This window comes from Caloenas nicobarica, chromosome 4, assembly GCF_036013445.1.
Source record: "Caloenas nicobarica isolate bCalNic1 chromosome 4, bCalNic1.hap1, whole genome shotgun sequence".
Taxonomy (NCBI): Eukaryota; Metazoa; Chordata; class Aves; order Columbiformes; family Columbidae; genus Caloenas; species Caloenas nicobarica.
The window spans coordinates 60,172,741-60,189,408 of record NC_088248.1 but is presented as its reverse complement, the minus strand read 5'-3'; positions in this window follow the sequence as shown (position 1 = coordinate 60,189,408).

The window sequence follows — 16,668 nt, the reverse complement described above, 5'->3', positions numbered from 1 at the left end:
ACCAGAGTATCCTTTGCCAGCTTAGAACAAACTACTTCACCTGCACACATATGCCAGTTATACTGTGTCTTAAGGCAAACGTGCTCACCTGCCACAGCAGTTCCCAGTTCAGCTACTCACTATGATCAAACCATTTGCTATCGCACCAGTAAAGACAAAATTTATGTAACTTTCAGCCATCTAGAAGTAATGTACTTAAACAAGGGCATCACAATTGAACCACTGGCTGAGGGTTAATCACCCTATGGACATATCTCTTTCTTTCTTAGCCTACTTAGGCTACTAAGGGAGCTCAAGCAACTCCGTGCAGACTTGTGGTTAATGCTGCCTAAGATGTGTCCCACCTCAAGTGTTACACATCACCAAATTCAGCTGCCTGAAAAGCTCTCCAACAGAAGCACAAAAACTTTATCCTACAGGGCGTGTTTCACATGCACAGACAAACCCAGTGTAACACTTCCATCATCTTTTGGGGGAAACCGGGGACAGTCGCACGCATGCTTATTGATGTGACATGAAGCTGTAGCAACAGAAGTGAGAAAGTCTCCTAAATAACATATTGATCTGATTGGTCTCAACTGAAATTAACCATTCAATATTGTGTAAAAGACATAAGGACCTTCTGATACAGACCAAGTGAAAAAAACGAGCACTACAGTTTCCCGTCCTCTAGAGAAAAGCCAAGAGAAGTCAGAAACAACAGTGAATGTGCAAAAGAAAATTGTGCATTTGTACGTCTTTCACTTCTTCCTCACATGTGAAACAGGATGAAATAGTTTTATTCTGATTAACTTTTATTTATCCAACAAAAATTCAGATTCAGCACCAAGGCTGACACTTCCCAGCTGCTTGCAAAAAACAACTATGTTTTATTTCAGCATATTTTTTATCTATCTTGATGAGCACCTTGTTTAACTTGGTAAGGTTTGCATCTCGCCTTGTACTACTCTTAAATACCAGGTACCAGCACTATTATTCTAACTAACTTATCACCACGCTCCACCACTGTATTACTGGCAGTAACCAGACGAGCTTTGTGGCCACCATACAGAAGCCAGATACAAATGTCCCAGGTCCTGTGTAAGGAACGGTACACAGCTACATTACTGCAGGGACAGATCTCTGAACATTCCAGTTCTTTCTTCCTCCAGAGGAAAGAAACACGCATTGATATGAGGAGCGACACTAGAGATTTCTGTATTGTCAGGTGCAAGTGTCAGCAAGTCCATTTTTCTCGGTATCTGTATTTGCTCAACAAGATGGCAGAGTGGCTTCTCTCCATCCTGTCATACATGCAGCCCCAGAAATCTTTTCATCCCTTCCCTCTCTGCTTGCAAAGAGCAAGTTACAAGATTGCTTTCATTTTTTGTCTCCTTATAGAGACACTGAATAGATGGCTTCCCATCATGGCCCTGCATGTTTATTCTAGTAAATTATTCAACTTATTCTGTGTGAGGCAAATTAATTTCTACAGCAATTCAGCTGCTACTCCATCTACAGCATATATACTTGCTGGAACAGATGAATTCTGCCATGCAACATCATCTCGGGTTTTCTTCAGCATTTGCAAAGAACTTTTACTCAGATAAAACTACTTTTCTTCTCTTGTCTCCCCCATTCCCTGCCACAACTGATGTTTCTTGGACATCGTATTGTTCTTATTCTTGGGAGTAAAATATTTTCCACGAGGGTGATACATTCTGTGAATCCAAAAAACACTTCACATTTTCCAAATCTTCTCCACTTGATTTGCCCCTACCTAATATTCAGAGATATTCATTGTTGTAACTTCCAAACACATGGGTTGCAATACATCAAATGCTAAAAGGGAAAGGATTTGAATGGAACTATTCTAAAAGCAGGAAATGAAAAATGAGATCCAACCTGCAACACTCTGTCACTGTCATTTAAGCCACATGGGATCTGCTTATTTGTACATGTAACCAACTGCTTAACTGCCCACACTGACCTCCTGAGTGGTAAACAAAGTTACCAAGTTACCAAAACGTCACCAAATATCTGCTGTCAAACACACAACAATATTTTCACCCCTTTTTAGTCTGAGAATGTTCCACAATGAACTTGGTTCTTCATGTAACACTACATTGTAAGGTTCATAACGCAGACAGTCTACCTGATATAAACATGAACAAAATAAAGATCTTTGTGCCTAATTGGGATGGCAGGGAAGAGCTGCATGCCCACAGGTTTTTTGTGTACTATCAGATTGGGGTGTCAGTTTGTTTGTTTTCGAAAGTCTGACATGGAATCAAATACATTGACTTCCTTAACTTGTTACTTGTTTGTATACAAAAATTTTCAGAAAATTCAGAATTATTTTATGTTTTGCAACATAGTTTATGACCTGAGGTGATGTCCTGGTGTCTGATTTAATAGAGACTACTTTCTTGGAAGCCAGACAATCTCCTCAGTACACAATTGTTCGCATGTGTGAGGCACCTTCCGTAAAGTCAGACACATTATTTTAAAACAACGTGGAAGTACAAGTTGCAAAGGGATACACTACACTAAAACCACACCATGGAATGCTCTGTCTCATTGCTCTGAACTAAATTATGTTGTATAACCACAAACAAATCATTATTGCAGTCACTGAAGTCACACTTTTCTGGGAGTACAGAAGCCTCAAGCAGCTGCTTCACCTGTGGTTCTACAACATCTCTCCAGCTCCGCTTGCCTTACCGAGCCATTTACTACATTGGTACAAGTCTCAGCCATACGGTTGGTAGGAGCAGGCGCTGCCTCAGTCACACGACCCTCTCACAACTGTTTATCAGGTGTCTCTTCTAAAACAGGCTGGTGCAGCATTGACACATTCCCAAAGCAACCCCGCTTACGCCAAAGAGAAAACAACTGCCGTAAGAGGCACCAGGTCCTTGGAAGAACAGGTCTCTGCCCCACCTGTTTTCACAACAATACATACCGAGATTAGAGACAACTGTCGCAACGTCTCCTTGCACGTTCCCACCTGCCTGCACTCACCTACAACATGTATCTTCTACTACATTTGCAGGGTAAGCTCTATCGGGCAGCTACTATCTTTCACTTGGCATTTGTACACAGCCTGTTTTAACAGGGTGCCCACACATGACTGGGGCTACTACTGTGGCAATGAACAAAGGAATAACGCTACGCAAAGTCGTGTTCAGTGTGGTATTGGCTTGCCATGACTCGTGCAGAACCTTATATTGCCTTTACTTCAAACCAGTCACAAGCTGTTATCCCAGTCAGGCAAAAATGACAGCAGCTCTGCCACATATGGTGTTTCATCCACTCCACCCACTTCTATGTTATTAAATTCCTCCCAGTCCTTGAGAAGACTTGCCATATCATCAGGTCATTTGCCCTTCCCATGTCGACAGCATCCTTTCTTCCTTTGGTTTTGTAAGTTCTCCTCCAAAGTCTCTCTCCTTATTGCTCATGTCAAAGACTGCAACATTTACTTCTTCTGATGCAACATTTGAGACTTTTTTCACGTAAGTAATCCAGCATATAAGGAATACAATGAACAACTACCACCAAATTGTGATTAGGGTGACTGTTTCAGTTTGGCTACAAATTGTGTAGACAGCTATTATCTGCAGAAAGCACTTTTTTTGCCCTGTTACTTTGCTCTTCCCTCTACACCCTTGCTCATCTCATTTACCAGTTATGTCTCACCTGGTAGATTTTAATATTTTTTGAAAGAGGATGTGCTGCAAGTGAGAGACTCAGGGCAGCTGCGGTTAGTACAGTATGAGTATCCCGAGAGCATCCCCCTCCTGGAGGTTTGGCTGCCCGGGCTCAGAGCCAGCTTAGAGACAGTACAGCCGAGGGCTGGCCCCCTCCTGCTGGAGAAAACAGCTCCCAGACACTATTGCTGGGATGCCTCAGCCAGGACTGACCTCCTCCTGCAAGAGCTGCTTTAGGCTGACGCTCTGCTGCTTTGTCCTGTCCGCCTGAGCTACAGCCCCAGCCACGTCACTGTACCTGCGGGCCACGGGTCCATCAAACCTGACCCACAGACTGACTTCCCAACTTGACCTTGGACTTGTTGCATCACCACAGACTTGCCTGGCAATGGGAACGCTGGGCTGCCATCAGCGGCCCTGGGGGGCTGCCGGGGCAGGCCCTGGCTGGCAAGGTCCTCGTCCTGCTGGCCACGCCACCCCTTTCGGCTCCCGGCCCCTCGGCCTGCAGGGCACAGCAGGCCCTGCCGCGGCCTGACAGACAGATCCAGGGCTCCCTGCCCGGCTAGGGCTCCTCAGCACTGCCACGGCTGAAAAACTGATCGTGCTAGTGTTTTGGGGGACTCCAAACTGCATCTCCTCCTGTCACTGACACCAATGACTCTACAATTCTTGAATAGAAGTGCAACTTTTAAATCGCTCTGCTACACGACACCTATCATTAGGGCAACTCAGTTGAAATTCTATTCCTGCCACCAGTTTCTTCCTTGAAGGAGAACACGTCTTGCATTCTCTTACTTGAGGGCTGACATCACTGATGGAAAGCCACCTCTAACTTATCCTTTATCTATCTCCACCTCAAATCCTTTGTTTGTGTCCTTTTCCTTCCTTCTTATGCCCTTCTACATACCATCTTAGTGCCTAACACAAACCAGTCCCATACACTCTCCTATTTTGCTATAGGTTACATATCTGAACCTATTTAAAATGCAACAATGCACGCATCGTACAAGACGTATTTCAGTATTTTCCGAAAAATAACATAATTCACCAGTTTCCGTGTTTTTAATACACTTCTCTCCACAGGGGCAGCATGACTCACTCTCCCAGTGGGAAGATCACTCCTGCTCTTGGACACCAGCAGCAGTTCAGGAATCTAACACTAATAGCATTATCAATTTATGACTTTAGAAGCACTACCAGCATCTAGCAGCAGTGCATCTAATATTACAGATAGCCCATTTGTCCGGTTTTTCCACATGGCCCTCCATGTCTTTTCTTACACCCTTACTTGGGTTTCACAAGGGCACTTATCTTCTCCCACACAACACAGCTTGCAAAAGACTCTGCTCAGCTACAGTTCCCACCGTAAACAAGCCAGAGCAATACCGAAAGCCTATGAAATTGTCTGTTCCCCCCCAGCACCTCCCATGAAGATATGCAGTTACCTCTCCTCTGAGTAAAAGGGTCTCAGCTGAGCAAGTCATGGTAACTCACTTTCCTCCTCCTAGCTCTGCAGCACCCTGCACAAACCATGCACATACCAGTCACACCACAAGGTCTTCTGAGCACCAACTCTTCCTTTCTGAACTGCGAGATGCCAAGGGAGCATAAAAAAAAAAAAAGAAAGGTTACGAAGGCCATGAAAAAAATGAAAGGCTTCAGATCCCAGAACCACCGCATCCGCAACAGCACAAGTGAGAAACGCTCTGCGCTCTCGTCCGCATCGCAAGACAAAGAGACAGAGCCCGGTGACCAAACGGCACCTCTGCTCCAGCCCCCGCGGCCACGGCTGCCGGTGTCCCCCATGTCACCACTCCAGTGACCAAAGCCCTAGCTGCAGGAGGAAGGTAAGGAGCTGGAGATGGAAGCACCGTCCTTTTGGGTGAGAGGCAAGAGGGCCCTTGACAGTGACCGCTAGGCAAAGAACGCGTTTCCTATGTGACCACACCTTGTAACACAGTTTCGTGCGGCTGCAGGTGTCCCGATGTCACTTCTGTCTGTAGTTCTTACACAAGAAGCCACACTCATCAGACTGAGCCACAAAACCTCCTATCTCAACAGGTATTCCAAGCAGTAAGGGACAGACTTTGAGCCTGAAAACCTTAAAAAAAAATTTAAAATAATTTTTAAATCGCAGTATTTCACTCGAATAGCCCCACGACACACCCACAAGTGAAGGAACTCTTACTCTCAGCACAGGCGGTGGGGCAGGTCCCCAGAAATCAGCCACCTGCACCTACATCAGCTGCACTCCAGCCTAACCACGCAACCTGAAACTCAGTACAACCCACCTGCTAGTTCCGCCAGCTTAGAACAAACCATTCTACTTTTTAACGCTCTAATAATTGTGACCTTTATTTTAAAAGATGTTACTGAATGAGAAACATTGTAGTTATTCATAATTTTACTCAAAATACTTACGATCATTGGCCTCCTTAAAAAACAATATTTAGTACAGCATTTAATGGGGAAACCACAAAACCATCTACTCACAAAAACACAAGTATGTTCTATAGACTGGTCAACAGATTTAACTCAGCTACATTTTATGATTGTTTTTACTTCAAAATTTGTGTATATATGTGGAAATTACTGATGAAATAATTGCATTTATGTTGCATCGAAGTATAAGTCATGCTGTGATTAAAATGTGTATTTCTTTATACATCAGAGAACTAGAATAATTGGCTATTACATGGGAGATGTTAGATTTATGACTTTTTTTTATTAATTTACTTGTTTATTTGTTTTAACATAAGTCCTTGACTTAAAAGAGATTATGTTAGGGAGTACAATGCCTAGCAAAACAAGGGTCTAGATCTCACTAATACGCTTTAAAAACCACCAAATTTACTGAGCTAAGTGGGATCATAAATTTATTTTAAATAATTTTGGTTTAATTTTTAATTTCTACAGGTAAATAGAACCAACTTGTAGACACCTTAAAGAGTCCCAGACTTTCAGAAAAAGTGCAGCATCTCTACCCACTGCAAATCAGGCCGTTTCGTGAACATCAGGGTGGGGTGAAAGCACAATAAAAGGCACCAAAATTGAGAATCATTTTGAAAATGCCATCCACCATGTCAAAGGTACCAAAAAAAAAAAAAGTTATTAACCATCCCTTCTGCAAAATACTGGCTAATGAATTATATAGCCTAGACAAAATCTGAGCGCTTCTCGACTTCCCTATAAAAACCTATATGGAAAATGCTTCGTATTTCTAATATTTTTTTCATACGAAGAAAATGAGGTTAAATATTCTCAAGTGATTTAAATAAAGAGATACAATGTCACATGTAGACTGCTTGGGCTGGAGTCAACAGACAACTTTGGCACTCCAGATAAATGTAGTTCTGGTTTTGCCAACAAAATCTCCTGTGCCACCTTTTGTATGTGTCACTATAAATTTATATATTAAACATTCCTAAAGGGAAGAGATAATGAGAAATGGAGGAACAGGAAGATGAGTAATCCTACAAACCCTGGATTGTCCTTTCATTTTTGAAAAAGGTAATATAGTCTGGTTCTGAGATTCATTATAAAAATACTGTCCCGCTTTCCTATTTGCAGTGGATTTGCTGACAGAGAAACACGTCTGGGTTTTAAATTATGAAAATGTCTTAAACATGTTCCCATCATTGAAAATCACTTCTTGCAGGAGCCATTGTCAAAATCTACCCACATGTCAAGTGCCAGACGTAATAAAAAGGGGGGAAAAGGACATAAGAGCACTAGCTATTCTAGAAATAATAAATTGAAAATTTTAAGTCTTTTAAACTGAAGCGCATTTACTTGTGTTAACCCCACATATTCACTCTGTAAAGAATACAGAAAACTGAAAAATATGGAAGCATGTGATTTCTGAAATTAAAAACTAATTGTAACATTAGCATCAGGAGCAAACTCTTGTCTGACAGGTTCGAAAACATCAGCAACACACGCTGATCTGATAAAGCAGCAGAGAAGGTAGGCAGAGCAAGGCTAAATTATGAAGGTGCAAACATGTATTTGCAGGCCAAATTTCAAGAAAAAGTAGAAGAACCCAGTTTTATCCTTGGCCAGTGTTCACTACAAAGGGGGGTTCCTCAGTTGTAAAGTATATTTTGCAACAGATCAGGTGGATTCACACAGAAGAAAACAGGCAAACCTGGTGAAGAAAATATGACAGAACTAAACCAAGCCAATGATTTGCCAAGGGCAGAGAACATATCAACTCCTATGATTTAGTAAGTCTCGTGATGTTAGAGCCTGCCCTGATCCAGAAGCCAAGAAATTATGTGACGTGTCTTTTCTTATTTCAATTTCTAACATTTCTGATCACAAAGTGAAAAAAGTAAACCCAACAGTTCAAAATCCTGAAAGCAAATAAAAAGGTCCTCAAAACTCATTAGAGGCATCATGATTTTAAGCAAGCTGATTTTAAAGCTCTGGCACAGAATTATTAAAAGCCAGCCATAAGCAACAGTTTATCCGCTTTCTGAATGAATCATGGTTATTTATGAAGACACTGAAAGCTGTTTTGAATAACAGGAAAAAGAGCCAACAGCGAGGGAGACACAAAAGACCTTCAAATGATTCATTGGTGGTTGGGTATCCCCCATGCACATAATTACCATCCCCATTAAGCAATAGTCATTGCAATTAAGTATTGTTTGGCTTAAATCAGTTACCTGGAATGTCTTCTGATCAGGCCTGTTCCAATTAAGTGGCACTTACTTATTATCTTAATCATGCAGTATCAGTTCAAAGCAGCATAGTACAGCTTCACCTTGAAAGCAATCAGCCTAACATTTGGCAACCAAAAGCAATAGCCCTTGAGTTTTCAAATGAAAGAAAACTGATAAATAAGTATAAAGCATCATTACATTCTCTTCTCTCATTTGCTTTCATTTCTACAATTCTACTCACATAATTCTTAAAGCTGTTACCAGCTGAAGAAGATCTGTTTAAAAACAAAAGAGAAATTAAACACCTACTAAATGCCACACATTGTGCTGCTCCTTAACAGGGAGATGCTGGGGAGAACCTGAACTACAGAAACAGCAGGACAATGCTTAAAACTTCCATTAGAGCTTCATTTGTAAAAATGGAAATTTCTGCACTCTCTTTCCTGCCACACAACTGACTATACACGTTTTAGTTTGATACTTTTATGATGCACACTTCCTCTGCTTGAGAGTATTACGTATTTTTGCTCATTTGAAATCAGTACTTCGCACTACAAAAGCAGTCACACTTCTTACATTAAGAATTTAATTAAGGCATGTATATAAAACTTATTTTAGAAAATGTTATGTGGATGGAATTTTTACTGCTTGGCAGTATGGTATTTAGGGGTTCTGGACAAACAACTACATCTAAATTAACAAAAAATTAGGTGCTGCGATGTGTACTTTTATTTTGGTTTTAAGTTGGATTAAAAAAAACCCACCACAAATAAAACCTAACACCTGTGAACAACCCTTTTTCAGGCAAAGTCAGTCCTAAATTTTTCAACCTTCTAAAAATAAAATTTCCAGAATCCCCCTCATTCTATGCTCAGCTGCTACGTACATCAGTTTAAAAGTACACATCTACTATATAGAAAGCACAACGCTGAACAGAGATATCCAACATAGCCTGCCATCTGGACAGCAGACAAAATGAAGACACACTGACATGCCTACCTGTAGTAACTAACCCACGAGAAGACTGAAATGCCACCTGGCTCTGTTGTCTCGGTCATCTGAGCTAGTTAATTTTAAACTATCTCAAATACTCCTACACAGCACTGCATATTGTAGGAGAGCTCATCTAAAGCCTTAGTGAAAGGCACCTTGCTTCTCACGGCCACGTGCCTTCAGAAAATAAGACTTGGCACCCTTGACAAATGTTCTGCTAAGTCCCCTGGACCCAGCTCTAAATAGAGTCATCTCTGCCAAACCAAAACTCACGGTGGTCGCTGACAGTTTACAGGGAATTATTTCAGGCTATGTTTTATCTCACATAAGCTTGGCACAGAAATCAAGACAGGCCTGTTCCGGTCTTCAGTTTCAGCTTATAAAAATCTGCAAGCAAAATACACGTCATCAAATCTTATTTTCTAGGGGAACACATGGGCATTAAGGCTCAGGAGACTGCATGAAGTTCAGAGCTCTGCACTGTGGAACTACATAGAAGACTGAGCAAGCTGGGCCTTTTTTAAAAGCCTTACACAGCAGTCCTTCAAAGCCTGCGATTAACAAACATAATAAGAATACATTATTAAAAAGAGAGAGACATCAGTTACAGTAATCAATTTCTGTGACTACTGGTAATTCTCTGCATAATCCAGCCTAGCGAGGTTTCCATGCAGCTCTCCCTGCGATGCGGTTGCAAGCTGTCTTCACACATTAAACACCAGAGACACGCGTGTCAAGAGACATTGATTTGTGGTGGTTAAGATTTGGTTGCTCAAAAAGCCCCAAAATTCAGTAAATGCTAAACAATTAGCCGCTGAAAGTCAGTCCTATTTAAGATGTCTGAAGCTGAGCTTTCAGAAACCTGGACGCTCGAAATCATTACTTTCCCAAAGAGGGGTGAGGGGAAAAAATAAAAAAAATTGTCTGCAATACGCACCTACAAAAAGGTGCATTCATTTACCTACAGCTCTTCAGTGACGAAAAATCCAAGCCTATCGAAAAGGAGGGGCCCCCACTGATTTCACCTTGAATTTTTCCTACAAAAGGCACTTGATTCTTACTTGCTTAGTACTTCTGCCTATTTGGTGCTATTGGAGCAAATGCAGGCTGAGATCAGCCTCTCGAGGCTGCAGCTGGCCCAGCCTACCACCCCCACAGACCTCTGGTTGCTCCTCATCCCCTCCTGACCATCACCCAGCACAACAGCGCGTCCGAGCTGTGCTGCACCCGAGCTCTTTCAAAACAAAGGCAGGCTTGCCTGAGGTTGTCAAGATTCATAAGAATAGAATTTTTTCAATGTTAATTCGGGTCACTTTGAAAGAACCAGGTTAGGGAGCGCCTGCATGTGCAGTTGAGCTTGCAAATTTGGATGTTGCACTTGAAGGTGGAACACTTGTGCCAGCATAAATGCAGGAAGCAAGATGGGAGAGAAGGCCAACACCAGGGCCATCTCTTTCAGAAACAGTCTTGGCTGAAGGAGTTTAAAAGAGAATTAACTACAGCGTATCAGAGAAATAACGCGTCCAGCTGATTTCCAGATAAAGAGTAATGAATTCAGCCCTGTCACAAACCAACTGATGCAAAATTGAATGAGGAGTTAGTATGTTAGTACTAACTATGTTAGTAATATTTCATCGTGGTTGGTTTTTTTTGTTTTGGTTTGGGGGTTTTTTTGCATTAAACGAAGGAGCCAAGAATATCGTAGAGCTTTACCTTGTGGCGGGGTGGGAGGCTGACCCCTGCGTAGACCAATTCTGAGTACATTTCTAGTTATTCAAGTCCTATCTAGAAAAAGATGGAAGTATTTGAAAGCTATGCATGGCACACGCAACATGCTGGCACAGCCACACTGGGATTATGCATCACGCATAAAGTCTTGCTCCCACATGATGCTTTTACCACTCTCTTTGGTGCAAGCGCTGCAAGTGTAACCATGCGAAAACTCAGGTACGATCTCTACAGATCTGAAGTTATTAAAAGATGTTCATTTACACACTATGAATGTGAAAGTTTCTCCTCCTCCCAGGAAAGGTATATTAACAAACAAGGAAAGGTATAGTAACTAACATATTGCTATATACATTTGTAATTTAACTAGAGGATTGGCATCTCATCACTAAAAATATCCAGTAGTTTTAACTCAAATATTTGATGATGCCACTTGTTCAGTAATTATGCATCTGTAGAAGACTTTCTGCAAGGCAGATGATTTATTACAGCATGACTTTCGGAGTCACAAATTAAGATACTGTATAAGAGTATATTAAGTGCATTAAAAGAGGGCTAGGAGAGATATTACAAAATTGAATGAGGAATTAGTATAGATGTTTCTCCTGGGTTTCAGCAAGAACTTGTACCAGGCTTCACACTACTCAACTTTTCATCAGATAAAATGATGATAAAATTAGTACACAGAAATAAGATAGACAAAAAGTCGTAAAGATTAAAAGAGGCTCACTTAACAAACTATGTTTGGATAAAACAAAGTGCTAAGGGGCAGACCAATGAACAGAAAATGCATGTACAGAACAGCAGACTGTATCTTGGATACAGCTAAGACAGCAAGTGTTGAAGCGCAGAAGTTACTCAATGTGAACTCTCACTGTGATATTGCAGCGAAAAGAATTAATTTGAACCTTGAATGTAACGCAGAGAAGCAAGTTAAGTGAGTTCTCCTCTGTAGAAGTGAGAGCATTGTAGAGACCAATACTGAAATACCGCCTCATGCTTCTGGCATCTGATTTTCCTAAAGGGAAATAAATAAACTGGAAGGAAAACAGAAAAGTTATGCAAATGCACTTGAAGTCTGCAAAAAATGTCCTCCGGTAAGAGTCTTAAAGACGTCACTCTGATTAGCTTAGGAAAAAAGAAGACAGAGCACTGTCTTGAGTAAAAGTATTTTTCAGAGGGAGAAACAAAAAGATACTGAAGGGCTTCCCAACCTACCAGGTCAAGTCACAAAGAGAACCTCTGCCTACAAAGCTAATTCTGAGCAACTCTAGTGAAAAACAGGGCTTTCTAAAGAAAGCAAACTATGAGAATGATTAACCAGTACAATAAATATAAAGAGCTTTACTGACTACTCGATGCCTTCCTTCAGATAAATACTTAAATTTTGGAAAAGATTTTTGTCAAATATAAGTCAAACGCTAACCACAGTTTTCAATTCAGAGAGATAACTGGATAATAAGTAATGGCTGAATTGCTTGGTCAAACTCTGTGGGTAAATCTGTGGCTTTGCAAAATCGTATTACCCTCAACACCAAATCTCCTCCCTTTCCTCTACACGTCCAAATGTGAAACATGCAAATTACAAATACCATCAGTTCTTAAGATGACTCTTGAAAAGACATCTTTAATTTGCTGTATATTCTACTGCTGAGGACAAGACAACTAAAGAATTTATCACCTTAGCTACCTTGGTTATATTATTTCATTCAGTGTTATCTCCTTGTCTCCCACACAAGAGTCATGCTGTTATCAAAGTCTTTCTCACTAAACAATTATTTCCTTTTATGATTTCTTCTGGCTGGTCAAAGATAAGGGCTTACAGTGAGCTTGATTAGTGTTGCAAACACACAGGAGTAATACTAGAGCAGACATAACTAAGCTGAACTAATCAGCACTATTTATAACCTTTTGATTTCTAATCAAATACAGCTCTGACTTTTGCTGCCACTTTGCTTTACATGTTCTAAACTACAAAAGAATTAATATTTTATAAAATATTTCTCAATATGCAAGCCCTTTTATTCTCCTGGGTTTTTTTTCTCCTATACTTAATAATTCTTCACTAAAAAAAACCCACAACACTTCTGTTTAAAAAAATTTGATCTACACTTTATACTGCCTTCCCCGGTGGTAAGATTTAATGACACATCATAGTATGAAATTTTGCTTGTTTTTTCTTTAATAACATTCCTGAAGACAGTGAAATCATATTTACTGATACGTGCATTTAAAAAAAAAAAAAAAACACACCCACAACACCACCACACACACCACCAGCTTGAGACCTACAACTAGGGCAAAAAATAGCCCATACAGTTAATACCTGGCAAAATTATATCCAAAAATGAGAAGCTAACAGGGCAAGGCCTTAGCAACTTGCAGTGCAGTCAGCACTGCCACATCCATTCCTCATCCTGGGTAACCACTGATCCAAAGGCAGATGGTTAGTCTGCTTAAGCAGCGGGTGATGCCCCTTACAGAAAAGCCCCGGCACCACTGCCCAGCCTCCTGTGCTTTTAAAACCGGACAAGTACATCACCTGCTCAGCCTCTGCAGATCCCAGAGAGGCAACACGTTCTCCGGAACACGCAAAGCTTTTCATCGAGACTCTCCAAGAGGGAATGCATCCAACAAACCAAATACGTCCTGTGGTTGTCAGGACAGTTCAATCTACTCATAGGAGAAGAAAAGTTCAGCGGTGTCATGGATGCATATGTGTGTGTTCTCCACAAGTATTTTTTTTTTAATAATAGTCTCTCCATGATCTTCCCAAATACTTATTTTTTCCCAAGAAAAAAAAAAAAACACGGACAAAATACATGCATAGACAATATTTTTTCTGTTTGCATTGCTAGCTGACAGCTGAAGAAGTCTTTGAGAAGCTGAACGCTGCTCAGTCAGTTCATAGTTCATTTAGACATGAAGGTTCAGTGACAGTTCTAGAGACAATTCTGTACATCTGGGGTTTGTTTTACTGTGCAATACGTTGTGCAGCCCTAGCACACGTGCACCGTGCACAAGGAACAATATACTTAGTTCAGGATGCTCTAATGAATAGCTTGCAATTTCATACGCCTCCTCGTTGTGACAAAAATAACAAAAATTAAACAAGTTGCTGCTGCTTTTTTTCATCCTTCACTATTTTTTACGGAGCAATCAAGAACAAAAAGAGTAAAAGAAAAATCATAACACTAACAGTTTCTTCACAGGAAAAGTTCCTTTTTCCTTAACAACTGTGTTGTGCCTACCAGCAGACAGACAGACATCAATGTTGAAAGTACAAATCACTGTGCTAAGCACAAAAAGGAAAAGAATGTCTGAAACACGGTAAATATTTTCCAGAGCTTTCACCTAAAGAACTCCTTTCAAAGACAAAAGCTAAAGATGAAGAAAACAAAAAATTTAATGAGACGTGTGCAAAGTGTTGGCCCATACAGATTTGAAAAGACTACGAACTGCCTTACAAATTGGCCAAATAGCAATATTAATACACAGTATGCACTAAGATAAACTAGCCACTTCTCTTTGCCAGTTTTGTCTCAACTTTGTTAGTTATCCATTTGAACAGTAAGTATTTCTTCTTTTCATTTTTAACATGTTTTTAGGAGGTAATGATGCAACAGGCAAGCTCTTTTTTGACATGGGTATGCCCAGAATTTTCCTTATAATGCTGTGTGTGTTGAAAACCTGCCCAACTTCATGCTCATAAAAAAACCAATTTTTTTTCTAAAGGCATCCTCTAACCTCATATTAAAAAAAAAAAAAAAAAAGAGAACCAATTCATAAACCTCCCCTAATTAACTTTACTTCCCAAAAAAGCCACACATCTGTTTTCACAGCTGGAAATGATTCAACCATTGGTAACCAAAGAAAAGCTCCAGTGTGTTAAAATACTCTAGCCAAAAACTGGCACTCCAGCAAAGACTCTGCCAGCACAATCTGAGCAGCTGGTAGGACAACCTTTATTTACACTGAGAGGGCATGAGATATCCTGATGCTATTACTACTAAACGAGCAAATCTTATCGGAAAGACACCGCTGGTTGAAAACGGACAACGCAAAAGCACAACACGCATTTTACCCATCAAGCAGATTATAATTATGTGAGAACAGTGATGTACAATAATCCACTCTCTACCCACTTTTCTACAACAGATTCTACAGGGCTCAGCTTCTAGAAAAAAAATCCTTTGTAAATTATTTGTAATACAACTGTTATTATGAGTGTCAGAAAAATCAATTAACAATGCTGCCCTAACTCTTTAGAAAAAAAATGTCTTAGATAAATGGAAAAAGATTATGCTATTTCTTTGCAGCATTATTTTTTTTTCTGAAAGTGACATCAAAGAGCCACAACCTCCTCCTCTTTTTTTCTTTCTTCCCCTTCTTTTGGCTTTGGCATGACACAAAGAGAAAAGTATTCCTTTCACTGTTTCTTGTATAGCTGGAGCATCCAAGCTTCTGCACACTGTTATCACTTTCTTTCCTTGAATATGAATTATTTTAATCCTCCAGCAATTAACAGTCTTTTGGATTAAAATTAAAAAAGGCTGTAAGTGCAACCTTCTGTTTTGCTAATTTATTTGGTCAGTAGTTCGTTTACTCATTGTTTCACATGGTTTAAATATTTAAGTGTATGCATGTCCTACTTACAATCTTTCTTTTTTTACCATTACACATTTTCAGCCTTTTTTTTTTTAAACCTTGCTTACTACCCAAAAGGAGTTTCCCATCCTCAAGTATCTTTCATGCATGGCTTTCTGTCACTGCACATAATTTTGCATTTTAATGCACTACCTATTCTTTTCATCACAAGGCTTTTTGCTCGGGAGAGGAAGAGGAATCACCTTTTATTTGCAAATCCATTTAACAAAGAAAAGAGACTGGAGTGTCAATGAACAGTACTGTGAACACCACCAGGTTTCCTCCATGTCCTCATTGCCTTCTTGCTCCCACTGCCATAATTACCATCGATACTTCTGATGCACTGGAAACATGGCGAGTACTTGACGAACCAGAAGGAAGCAAAGTTCTCTGTGCTCAGGATATCGATGTCTGAGGCCCAATCCAACGCACCACAGGCTCACTTCAAACCTGTAAGCAGTTCCCTCGACTTCAGGCATTTACCGCTGAGCAATTAAGTGGTCTGCTGGACCAAGGCCTAAGGAAACTACGAGCATATAGAGGCAGCACACAGATATCACAAGAAGCTTCATGAAGAAAAAGTCAAAGTTTAGCATATACATCAGGTCATAATGTGCTGTTTGACTCCAGAAATAAAACTAACAATTTTTTAATCTTGTTGGAGTGAGTTTTTACAACCCAAATACACCTCTGACGCTGTAAATTGCTCAGTCCAGGGACCCCATGACCGACTGCAGATACGTTTTAAAAAACCATGCACACACTTCTAAAACCAAGTCCCAGCAGCCCTTCGGGAATCATGACTACAACAGACGACCTTTCTAACCTTGCCCCACAGCAAATATGCAGTGTCATAACATTCCCTTCTTGCCCCAGTCCAAGACAGTTTGTTCGGCAAATTAAAAACACATCCACAACACAGACTTTTAGTCAAAATGAGA